The 19,151-nt window shown below is 50.4% G+C and overlaps 1 pseudogene; it reads left to right on the top strand.

Moving 5' to 3' along the window:
- Positions 1 to 1,074: 1,074 nt before the first annotated feature.
- On the top strand, positions 1,075 to 15,516 carry LOC135967195 (uncharacterized; annotated as a pseudogene).
- The last annotated feature ends 3,635 nt before the right edge of the window (positions 15,517 to 19,151 follow it).

Here is a 19,151-nt window from a genome sequence, read left to right as displayed (position 1 = left end):
CCAGCCTGAGTGTCTGAGTCAGTAGACCTGGGGAAGGGCTAAGAATTTATGTTTTTAATGATTCCCGGGTGACTCCTTCCTTTGGGGCAAATGCTTAGATTAGGGTCTGTCAACCTTGGCAACACTGGCACTTGGGGCCGGCCGGTTCTCTGCTGCGGGGCTGTCTTGTACACTGCTGGCTGGTTAGCAGCATCCCTAGCCTCTACCCTCTAGATGCCAGAAGCACCTTCCCCCTGAGCTGTGACAGCCAGAAATGTCTCCAGACATTACCAAATGTCGCCTGGGCTGGGGAGCAAAATTGTTCCCGATGAACACTCCTGTTTTCTTGTTTTCTTTTCTTTCTTTATTTTTTTTTTATTGTTGTTGTTTCTTTTTGAGATAGAGTCTCGTTCTGTCACCCAGACTGGAGTGCAGTGGTGTAATCTCAGCTCACTGCAACCTCTTTCTCCCGAGTTCAAGCGATTCTCCTGGTTCAGCCTCCCGAGTAGCTGGGATTACAGGGGTGTGCTGCCACATCTGGCTAATTTTTGTATTTTTAGTGGAGACAGGGTTTCGCCATGTTGGCCAGGCTGGTCTTGAACTCCTCTCCTCAGGTGATCCAACCACCTTGCCCTCCCAAAGTGCTGGGATTGCAGGTGTGAGCCACCATGCCTGGCCTCTATTCTTGTTTTCTATGTCCATTTATAGTCGCACAGAGAGACACTCCTCCATCACGCACATGCATGTATACACATGAACACACACATGCACACACGAACACACACATGTATACACATGAACACACGCATGCACACACACGAACACACATGAACACACACGCATACACATGAACACACGCATGTATACATGCAAACACACGCATGCATACACACGAACACACACATGTATACACATGAACACACACATGCATACATGCAGAGCACACATGAACATACATACATATTTCTTTGAGAATAATGTCAAACTATACGTACAGTTTTATAACTTGCTCTTTTTCACCTAACAACACATTGCCAATTAACTCAGCAATTAGCTTTGCTGGCAGCAAAGAGAAACAGGTTTTCTGCACAGACGATGCGGGAAGCATCACTGAGAGCCTACCATGTGGCTCTGGGCCAGGAAGCGGGCGGCAGAGGGGGCACCTTTCAGATCCACCATCCTCTCCCCGGCGCAGGTGCAGGAACCTCCAACTTCGGGTAGGCGTGTCCACCTCTTACAAAGCTCTCTGTCTGGTTTCCCAAAGCTCTGGACTTGTAAGAAAAATGCGTCATCTGACAACATGGTCGTGAACTAGGACAGAGGTGCTCAGGGATGCAGGGCTGTTCCCTTCGGCCTTGCACCGTCTTCCCGCCTCAGTGGGTTCTAAGGTGGACCAAGAGACTCCAAGCTGGTGCAGAGTGAGTGTCCCCGCTGTCCCCTGTTTGCCTGGGGGTGGCCAGGCTGGGACTGCATCAGACAATGGCTGTGGCTATTGTCAGGCAGGCAGGCTGCCCACCACACAGGCATGACAAAGGCCCTGGAGGGGGTTTCTGGGGCCTTCTATGGGATGCTGGCTTTTGCTATTCCAGGTATCCCTGAGGTCTCCTCGGCTGTCAGCCTCATGGTTCATTGTCTCCAAGCCAGGAATCGGCCACTGCCCACTGCCCTGAGTGGGGTCTGGTCTTTGGGCTCAGTGTTAGGGTAGTTGCTGGAAACTGCAAGAGGCCGGCTGAGCAGGAACGTTGTGAAGGGAATGCAAGGAAGATGAGAGGATTGGGTTGTGACCCTCACCGCTGCCTCTCCTGACACCTCTCCTCCCTCCTCCTGCCCTCGTTAAAATAAGTTGGAGGGAACTGACACAGCCTCCAGGGATGGGCCCTGACGGGTCTAAACAATCCATGTGATGCTGTCCTCTGTCCCATGGGGTTTCTGTGCCAGAGCTGTGTGGGCATCTAGTGTGTGCCTCTTCCCCACTGTGTAGTCAGATTAGTGGCTTGAAATCAGCCATGGGGTGGCCGGGCACGGTGGCTCAGGCCCATAATCCCAGCACCCTGGGAGGCTGAGGCTTGTGGATCACCTGAGGTCAGGAGTTTGAGACCAGCCTGGCCAACGTGGTGAAATCCTGTCTCTACTGAAAATACAAAAATTAGCCGGGTGTGGTGGCGGGCGCCTGTAATCCCAACTACTCAGGAGGCTGAGACAGAAGAATCATTTGAACTGGGGAGGCGGAGGTTGCAGTGAGCTGAGATTGCACCACTGCACTCCTGCCTGGGCAACAGAGCAATACTCAGTCTCAAAAAAAAAAAAAAAAAAAAAAAATCAGCCATGGGGAGAGTGTTTATACCACAGAACATAGCACATGCTACAAATTAGAGCCTTTTGTCACACCCGTCCCCACTCCAGAGAGCTGGCTTACCTCCACACCACTGACCCTCTCCCACTAATCGTGATCAAGGAGCCAGGCAGCCAGCTGCTGCTGGTGGCCACCACACGACCACAGAGGTTTGACGGCAGGAGGACCGTGCGGAGAGACAGAAAGAGCATGGCTTTGATGACATGTCTGATCATGCCTCACCTCTGGGTGTTTTGGTTACATTTTTTCTGCATTCTTGAGAGCATCCTAAATGCTGCACCCTGGCCCTGGGGTGATTGACAGAAGGCAACACAAATGCCAGGTGAGGACCTTCAGCCCCAGGCCACTGTGGAGCAAGCAGGGCTGTTTTTGTCAAAGAGCAAAATTCTCTAGCCTGTGAGTGTTGCCAGGTGGACCGTCCCCTTCCTCCTGCCTCCCGAGGGGAATGCTGCCCCCAAAGGGTCCATTTCTCAGTCTCCCTTGCCCTTAGAGATGAGCCCTGTTTTAGCCCTTCTGTGATATAAAGTTAGAAGGATGGAAAAGAGAGGAGAGGAAAGAGAGGAGAGAGGAGACAGGGAGAGGCGGGAGGCCAGGGACACCCACAGGCTATGGAGGGGCGATTTCACAACATGGGAGTTCCTTTGTTGTTTTCTTTTCTGTTTTTCTTTTCTTTTCTTTCTTTCTTTCTTCTTTTTTTTTTTTTTGGGACGGAGCCTCGCTCTGTTGTCCAGGCTGGAGTGCAGTGGTGCAGTCTTGGCTCACTGCAACCTCTGCCTCCTGCGTTCAAGCAATTCTCCTGCCTCAGCCCCCCAAGTAGCTGGGACTACAGGCACGCGCCACCATGCCCGGCTAATTTTTGTATTTTTAGTAGAGACGGGGTTTCACCATGTTGGCCAGGCTGGTCTGGAACTCTTGGCCTCAAGAGATCCACCCTCTCGGCCTTCCAAAGTGCTGGGATGACAGGTGTGAGCCACCGTGCCCGGCCACCTTTGTTGTTTTCTGAGGATATTTTAACAACTTCTGGAACACAAATTTGGCTCTGCACAGTGGCTGCATTGGGCAATGTGAGTCCACTGATGTCCCCGCTGCCCCAGGGGCTCTGGTATCTGGGGCAGAGGTGGGACTGGACGGGTCTGAGCAGGATTTTGGCCAATTCCCCTGTGACTTTCCCAGAAAGGAACTGATGGACCCAGGTGGCCAGGGAGCAATCATTCCACAGCTAGAGAAACCAAAGTGCTTTGAAGTTTTTTTTCCTTGGGACATCTCCCAACCCTATTCATAAGCTTTGGTCTCTTTTATACAGAAGAATGTGGAGTGAAGCAGAATACAGTGACCTAGGGAAAAAAAGAGGAAACAGCGCAATTTTAGCCCAATTTTTCTGGAGAGAATGGAGACCATGTTTTTGGTATTGTCTGGGAGGGCACACACCATCAGCGGCCTTGGACCAGGCTGGGAAATGTGTCCAATCAGCAGAGCCCTCAGGGGCTTGTGCTAGTCTTTGAAGAAAGCCCTTTGGAGCCGGCTTCTCGCCCTGTTGTGCTGGGGAAGCAGAATTCTCAAAGGTCACGTTGCCCTTCTGCTGCCCAGCGCTGGGGGGAGGCTCCTCTCCTAGTCCCTTCGCAGCTTCTGGAAACCAGGCCTCCTCATGGCCTCTGGGACGTTTTCTCTCTCTCCTGGGGGCTGGGGCTCACTTCCTCCCCTTGATGTCTCCCCGTAGGTTCTGTCCTTGGCTCTCTTGTCTCCAGGGGCTTCCTTGGCAATTTCACCTGTTCCATGGTTTCAGTGATCCTGTCTCTCTGGAATGTGGGTGGACAGCCTTGGGAAGCTGTGAATTCTCCAGCACCAAACCTGTCCTCCCTGAAAGGGACAGACAGCCACTCCCTGCAGGGCTGGGGAGACTTGGGGACCGTGAAGAGCAGGGGTCTCAAACTGCAGTGCTGGAAAGGGCCAGGAAGGTGTGCAGAGGAGAGGCCTGGGCCAGGAGGGAGGGGCAGGGTGCAGTCGGCACCCAGGTGAGGACGGCTGAGCTCCAGCTGCCATGTGAGGATGAGGGACCTCAGTGGGGCCAGTGCAATGGCTCTTACCCACAGGGATGCTGATGCAAATAAACACGAGCCTCTTACATGGCACCTGACGTGCAACAGGAGGCCTCCTCCACGAAGCTGTTTTTGAAAAAAATATTTTGAGATGGGTCTTGCTCTGTTGCCCAGGCTAGAGTGCAATGGCACAATTTCGGCTCACTGTAGCCTCCATCTCCTGGGCTCAAGCGATCCTCCCATCTCAGCCTCCTGAGTAGCTGGGACTACAGGCATGCACCACTATGCCTGGCTAATTTTTTGTGTTTTTTTTTTGTAGAGTTGGGGTCTCACTATGTTGCCCAGGCTGGTCTTGAACTCCTGAGCTCAAGTGATCTGCCTGCCTTGGCTTCCCAAAGTGTTGGGATTATAGGCGTGAGCCACTGCACCTGGCTCAGGAAGCTTCTTGATTCTTCCACACTGATCTCTCCCTCCTCTGAATGGTTGTCATGGTGTTGTGCCCCTCATGTGGTCTGAATCGCACATTTCTCAGGTGATGGGATGTATCAGTTAGCTATTGGACAACAGCGTCATGTAACAAATGGTCCCCAAACTCAGTGGCTTAGAGCAATGGTGATTGTTCTCATGATTTTGTGGATTGGTTGGAGCTTGGCTGGCGCAGGCTTCTGGCTGGGGCAGAAGCCACTTTTCCCTGCTGGTCTGTGGCTCAGGGGGGCAGTGCAGCTCCACGGGTCTCTCATCCTCCTAGGACGAGTGGCTCAGCTGGGGCATGCTTCTTTCAGAGTAGAACATACGAGGCTTCTTGGCACCTGGCAGGTGGTCACTTTTGCTTATGTGCCATTGGTCAAAGCAAATCCCATGGACAACCTCAAAGTCAAGGAGCAGGGAAGTATCCACTGCCCATGACAAGGCCAGAGGAAGGGTGTGGACACAGTAGGAGGTGGTGAGTTGGGACTTCGGTCCCCCCACCCCCATGCCTACAGGGATGGAAACAGTCTGTTTTAGGTGAGTGCCTTTTCGCAGTGGCTGACTCATGGGGACAGGACCCTTCCTGAATGGCCCTGGGACCCTGTTGAGAGCCATTTCTGGGGGAGAGGTTCCAGTAGCCCAAGTGACATATTAGCAAGAATTCAAGCCAGGATTTCTGTGCGTAGGGGTAGGGAGGGGGGAGAAGGCCCTAGCAGTGTAGTGTGGTGCATGCAGTGGGTGCCTACTCAATGTCCGATGGAGGAATGTAGACTGTCTTCTGTCCAGGAGGGAGGGAAGCAGGTTTTCTATGGGTTGAGGCAGGGAGGATGCCGGGGGTGGAGGCCTGGGGGGCTTTGATGTCCCTTTCTTGCCCCCAGGAAGCACTCACTGCTGACTCCCACAGAGAGCAGAAAAAGAGCAGGTAACAAAAGGAGGTTATATTTGGTCTTGAAAGGTATTCCTTCAGGGGTTTCTTTTTTCCTCCAGCAAGTCAGTTCCTTTTCAGTATTTCCTTTCATTTTGTTTTAGATTTATCTTTCTATAAATAGCATGACTGGAATGAAACATGTATTGAGGTACAACTCTAGCACAGTGTGCAAAATGCATCACTCTTAAGAGGATAACTTGATTGTGGGTGACCACACCCCTGCCCATGCAGCCATCACCGGCATCAGGGCCTAGGACATGCCTCGCCCCCGGGCAGGCCCCTCATGCCCCTCCCAGAGGGAAGCTTCATTCTGACTTCTATTGCCATTGTGTGTTCTACTGTCTGTTCCGGAACTTCATCGCCACCGAATCCCACAGGATGTGCTCTTTCGTGTCTGCCTATTTTCTTCTACTGTTAGTGAGATTCCTCTGTATTACTGTGTGTAGCAGCAGTTTGCTCTTTTTTTCCTGGTTCTGTAGTAGTCCATTGCATGAATATATCATTATGTATCCATTCCACCATTGATGGATGTTTGGGTGGTTTCTAGTTTGGGGCTATATTAAGTAACACTGCTATGAACATTCTTGTACATGTCTTTTGGTGGGAAATATGCACTCATTTCTCTTGGATATTTGCCTAGGAGTGGAACTGCTGGATCATAGGGTGGACGTATATCTAGCTTTAGTAGATAGACAGAGAAAATGGTTTTCCAAAGTAGTTGTATATAATGGGATTTTCTCTATACGTCCCTCCCTCCCTCTCTTCTTCCCTCCTTCCCTCCCTCCCTTCCTTCTTTTCTCCTTCCCTCCCTTTCTTTCTTTCCTTCCTTCTTTCTTCCCCAATTCAAACTTGCAAGTTAAAAGGGGAATTTAACCCATTCACATTTATTGTGACAATTGATATATTTGTTTTTATCCTTTTAATCTTATTTTATGGTTACTATTTGTAACAGAAATCACCCAGTGGAAGCAGACAGAGATTCATCCAGGAATTGGGTGCTCACACAATGCTTAGAACAGCTGGAGGAGGCGGTGTGGCGCTGAGCTTTCAGGAGTGACTGATTGCCACCTCAGAACTGGCCTGAAAGGGAATCACTATTTCTGGCACAGCTGGGAACCTGGGGACTCAGCCCACCACCGTCCTAGAGGCTGTCCCAGGGCCACACCATCCCTGCCGGACCAGGAATCAGAATGCAGCTGCCACAACCATGGGCTCCAGGACTGCATGGCTTTCATCCAGCAGATGAAACTGGATGCTGCCTCTGTCCTGGGACCTTGGGTCCTCACCACCCTCCACATTTGCATCTTTTAAATAATCTTATTTAAACCTCGAATTCTCTCTTACTATCCAAGTTAACTATTAAAACTACCCAACCTCCTAAGGTTTCACTTGGCTGCTCTGCCCACACCACCTCAAAAGAGAAGCCTAGAACTTTTACTTCCTTTCCCTCACTCCCTTGCTGCTGCCCCCAACTCGACCTCTGAGTTTTGCAGATGCACTGAGAATGTTTAGTTCCAGTTTCAGCCCATTTATTATTATATTTTCTCTTCTTTTTGTTTTTTGAGATGGAGTCTTGCTCTGTTGCCCAGGCTGGAGTGCAGTGGTGCAATCTCAGCTCACTGCAACCTCTACCTCCTGCGTTCAAGAGATTCTCCTGCATCAATATCCTGAGTAGCTGGGATTACAGGCGCCTGCCACCATGCCCGGCTAAGTTTTATATTTTTGGTAGAGACGGGGTTTTGTCATGTTGGCCGGGCTAGTCTTGAACTCCAGACCTCAGGTGACCCACTCATCTCGGCCTCCCAGAGTGTTGGGATTACAGGCATGAGCCACCGCACCTGGCCATACATTTTGTCCTATAGTATGTTTCCTGCCTTTCAATCATCCCTCCTTTAATTACATGATATTTCTCAGGCCCATTGTCATCCATGGAAATGTAACTCAAACACGCTTTGGTGTTGGCTGCTATTTCTCGTGTTCTGTCTTCCACTCTTTTGAGACTTTTGTTCCAATTTGATTTTCAACTTGTTAGAGGGTTTTCTGGTCTGCTTCCCTTGGTTTCTTTTCCTGGTCTGCTGCCTTTTCTCACTAGTTGGCAAATTGGTTCTCTCCCTTCTCACTTCCAGGGATGCAAATGAGGAGCCTGCCTCTCTGTTGTCGCAGGGCCCTTTCTGGCTGGAAGCTCCGAAGGCTTCTCTTTATCCTGGAGCTCAGACGTCTCGCCAGGTGTGTATTTTTTATTCATCGCTGCTGCCTGGAGTCCTTTCAGATCACAAGATTCACGTCTCTCTTCTACTCTATTATTTCTTAAATTACTATATCTCCTTTTGTTCCTTTCTCTTCTTTTAGAAACACTATTCCTTACAATTTAGGGTCTAGATCTGATTCTTCAGCCTCTTACCTTTTGATTCTTGCCTTCGTTTCTCTGTGTTTGTGTCTGATGTCATGAGCGAGCTCTTCCATCTGATCTGCCAGAATGCAGCTTTTGTTCTCTAGCAGATCTTTCCTCCCTTCATGCCCTGGATTGATTTTTTAATTCTGGAAATTGTGTGTGTGCCGAGCTCTCGGAAGCCTTCTTGCTGTGTGTTGTGTGCAGAGGAGGCCCTGGTCTGGCCAGGTGGTTCCTTTTCCTGCCTGCCCAAAGCAACGATTTCCTTGGCTTCTATGCAGGTGGAGTGACAGAAGCCTGACAGCTGGCTCAAACCCGCAGGGAGTAGAAGACATGGGCAGGGGGCAATCCACCGGGCCACACTGGGACCCTTCACTGAGATGTGCCTGGGGAGGGCCATTTGTACTCTCAGGTTGTAGCTACAGGAGCAGAAGGCTGGTGGCAAAAGCTATATGGACCCCAAAGAAGCCACGACCCCAATGCCCGTGTCAGATGTGGCCAAGTTGGTGGATGCAGAAAGAGCCAGTGGGGTGCAGAGAGCCAAGAAAAGTTTTGCATAGAGAGGAAGATCAGAACCCAGTCAAGGAGTGGGTCCTTTATGTGGAAGGAAGAGCCAAATGAATATGTGGTTACCAGAGGGGAACTGTGGCAAAGACAGTGCTCAGTGTCCACTAAATCGGACTCATTTATTTTTTCTTTTCCCTTCCTTCCTTCCTTTCTCTTTCTTTCTTTCTTTCTTTCTTTCTTTCTTTCTTTCTTTCTTTCTTTCTTTCTTTCTTTCTTTCTTTCTTTCTCTTTCTTTCTCTTTCTTTCTTTCTTTCTTTCTTTCTTTCTTTCTTTCTTTCTTTCTTCCTTCCTTCCTTCCTTCCTTCCTTCCTTCCTTTCTATCTTTCTTTCCCTTCCTCCCTCCCTCCCTTCCTCCCTTCTCCCCTTCCTCCTTTCCTCTCTCTTTCCTTCCTTCCTTCCTTCCTTCCTTCCTTCCTTCCTCCCTCCCTCCCTCCCTCCCTCCCTCCTTTCCTCTCTCCCTCCCTCTCTTCCATCCTTTCTTTCTTCTCTTTTCTTGTTTTTGGTTTTTTTGAGATAGGGTCTCACTGTGTCACCTAGGCTGGAGTGCAGTGGCATGATCTTGGTTCACTATGGCCTTGACCTCCTGGGCTCAAGCCATCCTTCCACCTCAGCCTCCTGAGAGGCTAGGACTACAGGTGTACTCCATCATGCCTGGCTAATCTTTTTTTTTTTTTTTTTTTTTTTTAATAGAAATGAGGTCTTGCTATGTTTCCCAGGTTGGTCTTGAACTCCTGGGTTCAAGTGATCCTCCTGCCTCGGCCACCCAAAATGTTGGGATTACAGGTGTGAGTCACTTTGCCCAGCTAAATCTGGTTCATTTTCTTCCTGACACAAACTACACTTCCCAGCTTCTCCTGTAGCTGGCTAGGTCCCTGTGGCCATGTGACCTGTTCTAGCCAATCAAATGTGAGCAGAAGGAACATGTGCTCCTTCCACGGCATTCCTATGTGCTGTGACCTGGAAGGCCACATGTTGAGGATGGAAGGGCTCCACGATGGAGGGATCTCAGGTTTCAAAGTCACTGCAATGCCAGAAAACTGCATGGGAGAAGCACCCAACCAAGGACATTCATATTGGACTTGCATGAGCAAGAGATGAACTTGTGTTAAATTACAGGTTTGGAGCATGCTTGTTATAGCAGCTAACCTATGCTGACTAATACAGAAGTCTTTCCTGCAAGTCCCCTGGCAGACCTGCCTAGCCAGCTCATTGATGGGAACTGGGTGCATGCTCCCTACTGAGTCACTGGCAGGTGGGATTGATATCCAAACCATATCAGGGTCTGCCAGCAGGAAGAAGGTAGGAATTGATTCAGGGTAGGCAACCACAAGCAGCTGCTATATTAGTGCAGCTGAACAGCTTTTTATATATTTATTGGCTAATTCCACACTTGTTTTGTCAATTGCCTCTTCATGTCTTGTGCCTGTTTGTCTGCCATGTTTGGGGTGTTCACTGACTTCTGCTATGGAAGCGGAAGATGCCAGGGGCCCACTTTTCCAGTCTCCCTTGCAGGCTGCAGGCCTACGATTGAGGATCGGCCATTCAGAGGCTCTTGCCTCAGAAATGGAATTTAAAGCTACTGGCCAGAGGTAGCAGAAGCCGTGCATACTTGATTCCAGAGACAGTGAAAGCAATGACAGCTGAGCCGTGGCAGCACCCAGGACACAGTAAAAAGGTGGCCATGGTGTCTTTACTGGACCAGCTGGAGCACAATTTCTGTTCCTGTCTGAGAGGTCTGCAAGCCTGGTTCTCCAGCCCAGCCAGAGAGTCTGTGGTGACACTTGATATTCATTCCTTTTCTGCTTAAGTTAACTAAGGTCAGTTTCTGTTGCTTGTGAGAAAAAACCGATTATATTAACCCTTCATCTGTATTATCTGTTACAAATCTTTTTTCCAGTTGTCAGTAGTCTTTCAACTATATATATATATAGTTGTATAGTTTTATATATATATTATATATACAATATATAATAGCTTTCTCAGAGAGAAGTTTGAGATTCTCATGCAGCCACATAGACCAACTATTTAGTTTCTAGTTTTCAGGTCATGTTTATTTTTTGATTTATTTATATTTATTTATTTATTTTTGAGACAGAGTCTTGTTTTTCTGCCTAGGCTGGAGTACAGTGGTGCAATCACGGCTCACTGCAACCTCCGCCTCGTGGGTTGAAGTGATTCTCCTGCCTCAGCCTCCTGAGTAGGTGGGATTACAGACGCCCACCACCACACCTGGCTAATTTTTGTATTTTTAATAGAGATGGGGTTTCACCATGTTGGTTGGCCAGGCTGGTCTCGACTCTTTTTTTTAATTTTTTTTAATTTTTTTTATTTTTGAGACGGAGTCTCGCTCTGTCGCCCAGGCTGGAGTGCAGTGGCCGGATCTCAGCTCACTGCAAGCTCCGCCTCCCGGGTTCACGCCATTCTCCTGCCTCAGCCTCCTGAGTAGCTGGGACTACAGGCGCCCGCCACCTCGTCCAGCTAGTTTTTTGTATTTTTTTAGTAGAGACGGGGTTTCACCGTGCTAGCCAGGATGGTCTCGATCTCCTGACCTCATGATCCGCCCGTCTCGGCCTCCCAAAGTGCTGGGATTACAGGCTTGAGCCACCGCGCCCGGCCAGTCTCGACTCTTGACCTCAAGTGATCTGCCCACCTTGGCCTTCCAAAGTGCCCGGCCTCAGGTCATGTTTAAAAAGGCTTTCCTTAATCCAAGATTATACATAGATTCAATTAAATTTTAAAAATTTAAGTTGTTATTGGATTCAAATATTAATATTTAAATATTTTGTTTAAACATATACATAATTAAAAAAATTCAAACACTACCACTAGGCTTAAAATTATATAAATACAAAAGAATTCTCTGCTCCATTTCTCTGATTCCCGAAACCCCCTCATTAGGGGCACCCACTTTCAGTTTTTGAGTAGATGTTTCATCTTTCTCTTTCTTTTTTTTTTTTGGATATGGAGTTTTGCTCTTGTTGCTCAGGCTGGAGTGCAATGGTGCGATCTCACTGCAACCTCCGCCTCCCAGGTTCAGGCGATTCTCCTGCCTCAGCCTCCTGAGTAGCTGAGACTACAGGCGCCCGCCACCATGCCTGGCTAGTTTTTGTATTTTTAGTAGAGATGGGGTTTCACCATATTGGTCAGGCTGGTCTTGAATTCCTGACCTCAGGTAATCCACCTGCCCTGGCCTCCCAAAGTTCTGGGATAACAGGCATGAGCCACTGTGCCTGGCCTCATCTTTTTCTTAAACCTCCATTTGTAAGTGAAATGGCTTCTACTCTTAATTCCTGATTTTCTTCACTTGCTGATCTCGGATTTGAGATCTCACTTGCTACCATGAAAAATGAGACTTTATTTTCTTACCATCCACACTTCTATTCTCTGTCACTGCTCAGCCTCTTTTAAATCTATGGGCTCCGTCTGTCTTGTCTTTTCTCTTTTCTTTTCTTTTCAATGGAGTCTTGCTCACTGCAACCTCTGCCTCCCGGGTTCAAGTGATTCTCCTGCCTCAGCCTCCGGAGCAGCTGGGATTACAGGCGCACACCACCACATCCGGCTAATTTTTGTGTTTTTAGTAGAGAAGGAGTTTCACCATGTTGGCCAGGCTTGTCTGGAACTCCTGACCTCAAGTGATCTGCCCATCTCAGCCTCCCAAAATGCTGGGATTACAGGCGTGAGCCCCTGGACCCTGCCCATTTTCTTTTCTTTATAAAAGTTGAAATACACTAGCTGTATCTAGTTTTGGGATGCGCATGATAATTGGATACATTCATATAATCAAATCAGGGTAATTGGGATGTCCATCATCTTAAATGTTTATCTTTTCCTTGCACCAGGAGCATTAGGATTCTTCTTCTTTTTTTTTTTTTTGAGACAGAGTCTCACTCTGTCGTCCGGGCTGGAGTGCAGTGGCTGGATCTCAGCTCACTGCAAGCTCTGCCTCCTGGGCTTACGCCATTCTCCTGCCTCAGCCTCCCGAGTAGCTGGGACTACAGGCGCCCGCCACCTCGCCCAGCTAGTTTTTTTTGTATTTTTTAGTAGAGACGGGGTTTCACCGTGTTAGCCAGGATGGTCTCGAACTCCTGACCTCGTGATCCGCCCATCTTGGCCTCCCAAAGTGCTGGGATTACAGGCTTGAGCCACCGAGGATTATTCTTTTCTAGCAATTTTGAGGTGTGCAATTGATTAATGTCACCCTACTGATCTATTGAACACCAGATGTTATTTCTTCTATCTAAGCATTTGTACCCATTCATCAGCCTTTCTTCATCCCCTCCTTTCGCCCTCCCTTTCCTGGCCTCTGGTAAGCAGGTTGCTGTTGCAAATTATGCATTGAAGAAACTGGTGCTTTGTCCTATGGCTGCCCGCGGTCTGGATTTTGCTGGTCACGTCCCCTTAGCTTTGTTGAGCAGGCTCCCCGGTCCCTGTATTTCTTGTAATTTGAGAGTTGGCAAACTTTTTCCGTAAAGAGCCAGAGAGTAAATATTTTAGGCTTTGTGGGCCGTAACAGTCTCTGTGGCAATTCCTCAACTCTGCTGTCACAGCGAGGCCGGAGCCAGAGACAACATGTAAACAGTGGAGCAGGGCTCCGTTCCCACAGCGCGGGATCTGGGTCCCAGTCTGCACAGCCCTGAGTCGAGGGTGGATCCGATCCAGGTCTGATGCAGCATTTCACTGGTGATGCTGCAGCCTTCCACACCGAGACACTTAACGCCCCATTGTTGCCAATTGCATTTTAACTCAAAAAATACAAAAAGAGGTCAAAACTGAAAGTGCAGTTTCCTCATGATCCCACCACATTTTGGGGAAGTGTATAAATTGAGAAGTGAAAGCTGTGTCTTCTGCCCCTTCCCCACGAGAGAGCTTCTATTAACAGCCAGGTCAGTTTCTTCCAGACTGTTAACATCCGTTTGAGCGCACATGTCTGCACTGCCTGGAGCCCGCTTGCTTCCTGCTCGGCAGGCGTGTCTGCTGTGGGAAGGCTGGAGTTCTGACCTTCCCCTTCCCACTCTGGGTGACAGGTGGCTCAGTTCTCTTTCTTGCCACGTTCAAGGCCAGGTGCAGGGAGGGGGTAAATGTCACTATGCCCCTGCCTGCCACTGTGGAGCAGGGAGATCCTCGCCCTTTTTCTGAATGTTTCCTTACCCCTTTCCTTGGAATGAAGCAAACACCAAGCCCAAATGGATTTTAAGTGACACTTTCCCAAGAGTCTGGAGAGGAGACAGAGACTGGACGTGGTGTGTCCTTCGTGTGCCGACTCACCTGCTTACCAGGGCAGGGGCAGGCTGGGGTGGGTCTCATGCGTCCCAGAAGCACCCTGGCTCCTCGCTGTCCCATGCCTCTCCCTTTACGTCCTCTGCTGTCCAGCGCCTGGGCCCCGGCCCTCCCTGGGACACCACCCTGCCCTGCCCCAGTCCCGGCTCCCCAGTCCCTTTCAGGGACTCGCCCCTGGCACCCACTAGATGGCGCTCCCGGCCATTCAGCTCCCCCTGCCTCGCTCTGGGTGGTGCCAGGTGTCGGGAGCGCTGGCCTCTGCTCTGCTGATTTGCAGGTGGGAGTGCAGGGTGAGCCCAGTGCAGGGGATAGGAGGCGGGGGAGTGGAGAGCTGGAGTCAGGCGCTGCTCACGCTGGGATGAAGGGGTGTTAACCTCAGACTCTGGGTCCCTTTGGGCCGAAGTCATAAGAAAACAGGGGCAGCGAGTCCGGCGTCCCGAGGAGCCTTGCCAAGATGGGCATGGAGAACGGGCCTCCTGGATGGCCACCCGCCCAGCTACCAAAGAGGCCGGAGAGCTGGAGCCGGGACTTGGAGTATCTTCTTCAGAGAGGCAGGAGGGCGGTCCGAACGTGCCCCCACCCCTGACCTCAAGCCCATGCGGAGAGGGCCAACAGAGCCTCTTGGAGGGCTGGATTTGCATCCCTGCAGCTTGGGGGACACGTCGTCGATGGTGACTGACATGCCCCAGAGATAGTGACATGGTGACTGATGAGTGACAGCCTGAGGGAGCTGAGCACAGCGTGGCTGGTCTGGCAGCTACTGTCGGTGTCGCGACCCCACCTGGCTTCCCGGGCTCCCTGCCTCCTTCCCTGGAGAAGCATCCTCAGCCAATGGAGCCACAACACCTGGTAGGTTCAGGGGAGGCCCACAGCCCACGGCTAACTGTACAAAAGGCTGTTCCCTCGCCTGCCTCTAGATGGCGATACCTCTTGGGTACAGTCAAAGCCCCAGGGCCCCCTGCAGATCTGCCAGAGCTGTATTTACCCTGGCACCACGCCTTTACCGAGCCCCTTCTCCTTCCCCGCCCCTCTGCCCTCACGTCCTGGGGGGCTTGTCTCGATGAGCCTTCTCCTAGTAAATCCCTGTCTTGGGCTCTGCTTTCAGACAGCTGAAGGCAGGGAGCACCAGGAGGGGCCCCAAGAAGCTGGCCCCAAAGACAGGATGCTGTGGGAGGATGCCCTGCTGGCCCCTGGTGACTGGAGTCCGTTGCAGGAGGCCCTTGGCACGAGGTGGCAGAGCAGCTGCTCAGGCCTCCGCCTGTGGTCACTTGGGACAGGACTCAGGTGAATGGGGATGCCCAGCTCGTGCAACATCACTGGTGTTGAGACAGATGGGAAAATAGCTGTGAGAAGGACGTGGAGTGGGGAGGCTGTCACTGAACACTACTGACACTTAGAAGAAGGAAAATGACAAGTTCAGGGCCAGGAATCACCAATTTAAAGCAAAGTCAGGATTCCTTGGCAGAATTTAAGGAAATGCTTCTCTTCTATAGTCAGGGGTCAGAGGGCAGAAGACAAGGTACAGGACTTCAGAGAAGGCCAAATTTCCTGTCCAGGGAAGTCCCTTCTCCAAAGTTAGGGCCCCGAGGGGGAGGGTGGGGTCCCTGATATCTGAGATGGACTATCTGGGGAGATACTCTTGAGACACTGAACCCCCAGATTCTCCTGTACCTTCTGGCCTGCAGAAGTGGCTCATTCCCTCTGTTGGAAGACAGAGGTCCTGTTACTTAAAGACCATGCGAAACTAAGGGAAGGTAGTTTACAAGACAAGGCATTCTTTCTCCAGCGTCTGTCCCCACCTCCCCTCCTGACCACCAGGTTCAAAGCTGGGATCAGATCTCAGCATGACCTGACCAAGGATGAGCTTCGCATGCCAGGGACCAAGAGGGATTAACAAGCAGAGGAGTGGCGGGAGCAAGCCAGCAGGGACCAGCCGGGTCTGGAGAATATTCCTAGATGTGGACTCTGAAGGTTCTGGATCAAGGGAGTCTGCATAGAAGCTGGAGACTGGAGACTTAATTAGTACAGAAAGACTCCCTAACTCCTAAAAAGGGCCCTGGGAAAGATGATTCTGATATGTTGCTTGGGGGGTTCTTTTTTTTTTTGAGACAGAATCTCTCTCTGTCGCCCAGGCTGGAGTAAAGTGGTGCAATCTTGGCTCTACAACCTCCACCTCCCAGGTTCAAGTGATCCTCCTGTCTCAGCCTCCCGAGTACCTGGGATTACAAGCATGCACCACCATGCCCAGCTAATGTATTTTTTTTTTAGTAGAGATGGGGTTTTGCCATGGTGGCCAGGCTGGTCTCGAACTCCTGACCTCAAGTGATCTGTCTGCCTCGGCCTCCCAAAGTGCTGGGATTACAGGTGTGAGCCACAGGGCCTGGCACTTGAGAGGGTTCTTGAAAGCTTGGAAGAAGTGATAGTGCATAGACGATGAAGTGGAGATGTCAAAACAGCCTTGGAGGAAGGTATGCAAAGTCTCAGAGAAGTGGACAAGCCAGAATGGCTCTTCTGTTGTAGGTTGTACAGGAGAACAGCACGACAAGAGTGATGCCATCTTAAAACTGCCATATGATGATGCATGTTTCACCCCCACATACCAGGGCGCTCTGCGGTAAGCTCTTTAAACAATGCCTGTACAATACATAACCCTTTGTAAAGATGCTTAGCTCACCCACTCCCCAAGTAGATATGAGTTTTGCAGTGAAGTCGGAGGCATGGCCACCTGCACGTGTTTTACCCTAAAAGCTTGCTACAGAAAAGTACTTTCTGCAGGGCAGATGTGGGGATCTACCGTTTTGTGGCTGCCTGGAACATCACTTCTGTTCCTAAGTCCCTATTAAATATTTCTTTACAAGAAACTGGATTTGTCAGCCTCTTTCTTCAGCCTCTCAGTTCCCTTGGCCTTTGCAGGTAGATTTGCACAGACCTGCTCACCACGGAACAGGGTGGAAAACCCACCCGCTGGCCAAGTTCTTTGGGAGGTTCCAGCTCTTTACCCAAATGATAAGGTCTGAGCTGTGAAGGAGACATGGGCGTTGCTGAGCAGCCCTGCGGGGGTTGTCCTCAGTGGCCTAGGCCTGGCAGGGGTGGGCTGCCATGGATCTGAGCTCTCCCATAGCCACAGGGATGGCTGGATTCCCGAGTAGCCCAGGTCAAAGGGCAACACTTAACTGTCTGTCACAAACCAGAGGATCAGAATGGACAGCAGGGTTGGGACAGCCGTGGGGGAGCCTGCCCTGCCCGGCCTATGGAAATGGCTCATAGGACATAGCGTTTCCAGGGGGAAGGTGTCTAGGCAGCCAGCAAGGGTTTTGTTCAACAAATAGAATGAAAAGCAACCAAGAATGGATGAACAGAAGGCCAAGGCCGGATGCCCCAACAGAAAGGAATGATCCCCTGCTGTTTCCAGACCTGAACTTGTTCTCAAAACCTGCCCCAGACTGGGTGGTTTAAACAATAGAAATGCATTGTCCTGGCTGGGCGCAGTGGCTCATGCTTGTAATCGCAGCACTTTGGGGAGCTGAGGCTGGTGGATCACAAGGTCAGGAGATCGAGACCATCCTGGCTTAACATGGTGAAAACCCATCTCTACTAAAAATACAAAAACAACAACAACAACAACAAAAAATTAGCCAGGAATGGTGGTGGGCACCTGTAGTCCCAGCTGCTTGGGAGGCTGAGGCAGGAGAATGGCATGAACCCGGGAGGCAGAGCTTGCAGTGAGCCAAGATCGTGCCACTGCACTCCAGCCTGGGTGACAGAGCGAGACTCTGTCTTAAAAAAACAAAACAAAACAAAAAACAAACAAACAAAAAAAAGAAATGCATTGTCCCACAGTTCTGGAGGCTGGAAGTCCAAAATCAAGGCATCAGTAGGGCTGGTTCCTTATGAGGGCCATGAGGGGTGTCTGCGCTGCCTCTCTTCTAGCTCCCTGGCAGTCTTGGAGGCGCTCCCTGGTTTAGAGACGCATTACCCTGAACTCTGCCTTCATCTTCCCATGATGTTCTGCCCATATGCTTACTTGTTTCTGTATCCAAATTCTCTCCTTGCCCCACCCATTATTTTGTTTTTAAGACGGTCTTGCACTGTCTACACTCCAGAATGGAGTGCAGTGGCATGATCATGGCTTAATGTAGCCTTGACTTCATGGGCTCAAGCGATCCTTCCGTCTCAGCCTGCTGAGTAGCTGGACTATAGGTGTGCACCACCATGACAGCCTAATTTTAAAACAATTTTAGAGATGGGATCTTGCTGTGTTGCCCAGGCTGGCCTCAAACTCCTGGCCTCAAGTGACCCTCCCACCTCCAATTTCCCCTTTTTATAAGGACACAGTCATAATGAATTAGGGCCTATCCTAATAACCTCATCTTAGCTTGATCATCTGCAAAGACTCTATTTGCAAATAAGGTCTCATTTACGGTCCTAGGGATCAGGATTTCCCCAGTACCAGGGGGAATGGTGGGGGCGTGATCCAACACATAACAGGGAACTTAGCCATTTTCTCCGGCAGCTGTACACTGGGGAGAGGGCATGGCTAGCTCTGCTCCTGTGGGAATCAGGTGGATGGAGTTAGAAAAGCAGGCGATTTATGGAGGTAGCACCTGTAACAGGTAAAGGAGGGAGCACAAGGGTGCTGGGGACTTTCAGGCTGTGAGGAGGGTCTGACACCTGTGAGAGGAGATGGGGAAGGAAGGAGGATTGGGTAGGAAAAGCCTCCGACTGCAGTGCAGCTTGGAGGGAGTCTGGCCAGCCCAGCAGAGGCTCTGGAACCAAGATCGCTCAAAGAGGAGTCCCATGTAGGGAAGGAATGCCAGAGCCTCCTACCCCTGCTGCAGGTAGTCACTGCTGGGAGCTGCCTGGGGCAGCATGACCTTGGCTTAAACACTGTCACCCATGGTGGAGGCTGTCAGCTCACTGCCCTGTGGCAAGGGGATGCTGTGTGGCATCTCCAGGGCTGCCACAAGGGGATTTCCCAGATCTTTCAGGGACTTTTGGATATAGGGTTCAGATTTACATTGACACCCAGGGACCCAAAGGCCATCATCATGTTAACCGTAAAGATGTAATAGGAACCAGGTAATAAATGGAGTCCTGGCCTAGGTCCATCTCACAATAGGCCTCCAGTGTGTCCAGAGACGTACCATGTGGTCA

This window comes from Macaca fascicularis, chromosome 14 (genome assembly GCF_037993035.2).
Source record: "Macaca fascicularis isolate 582-1 chromosome 14, T2T-MFA8v1.1".
NCBI lineage: Eukaryota > Metazoa > Chordata > Mammalia > Primates > Cercopithecidae > Macaca > Macaca fascicularis.
The sequence above is the reverse complement of the archived record's forward strand: the minus strand, read 5'-3'. Positions and strand labels throughout refer to the sequence as shown.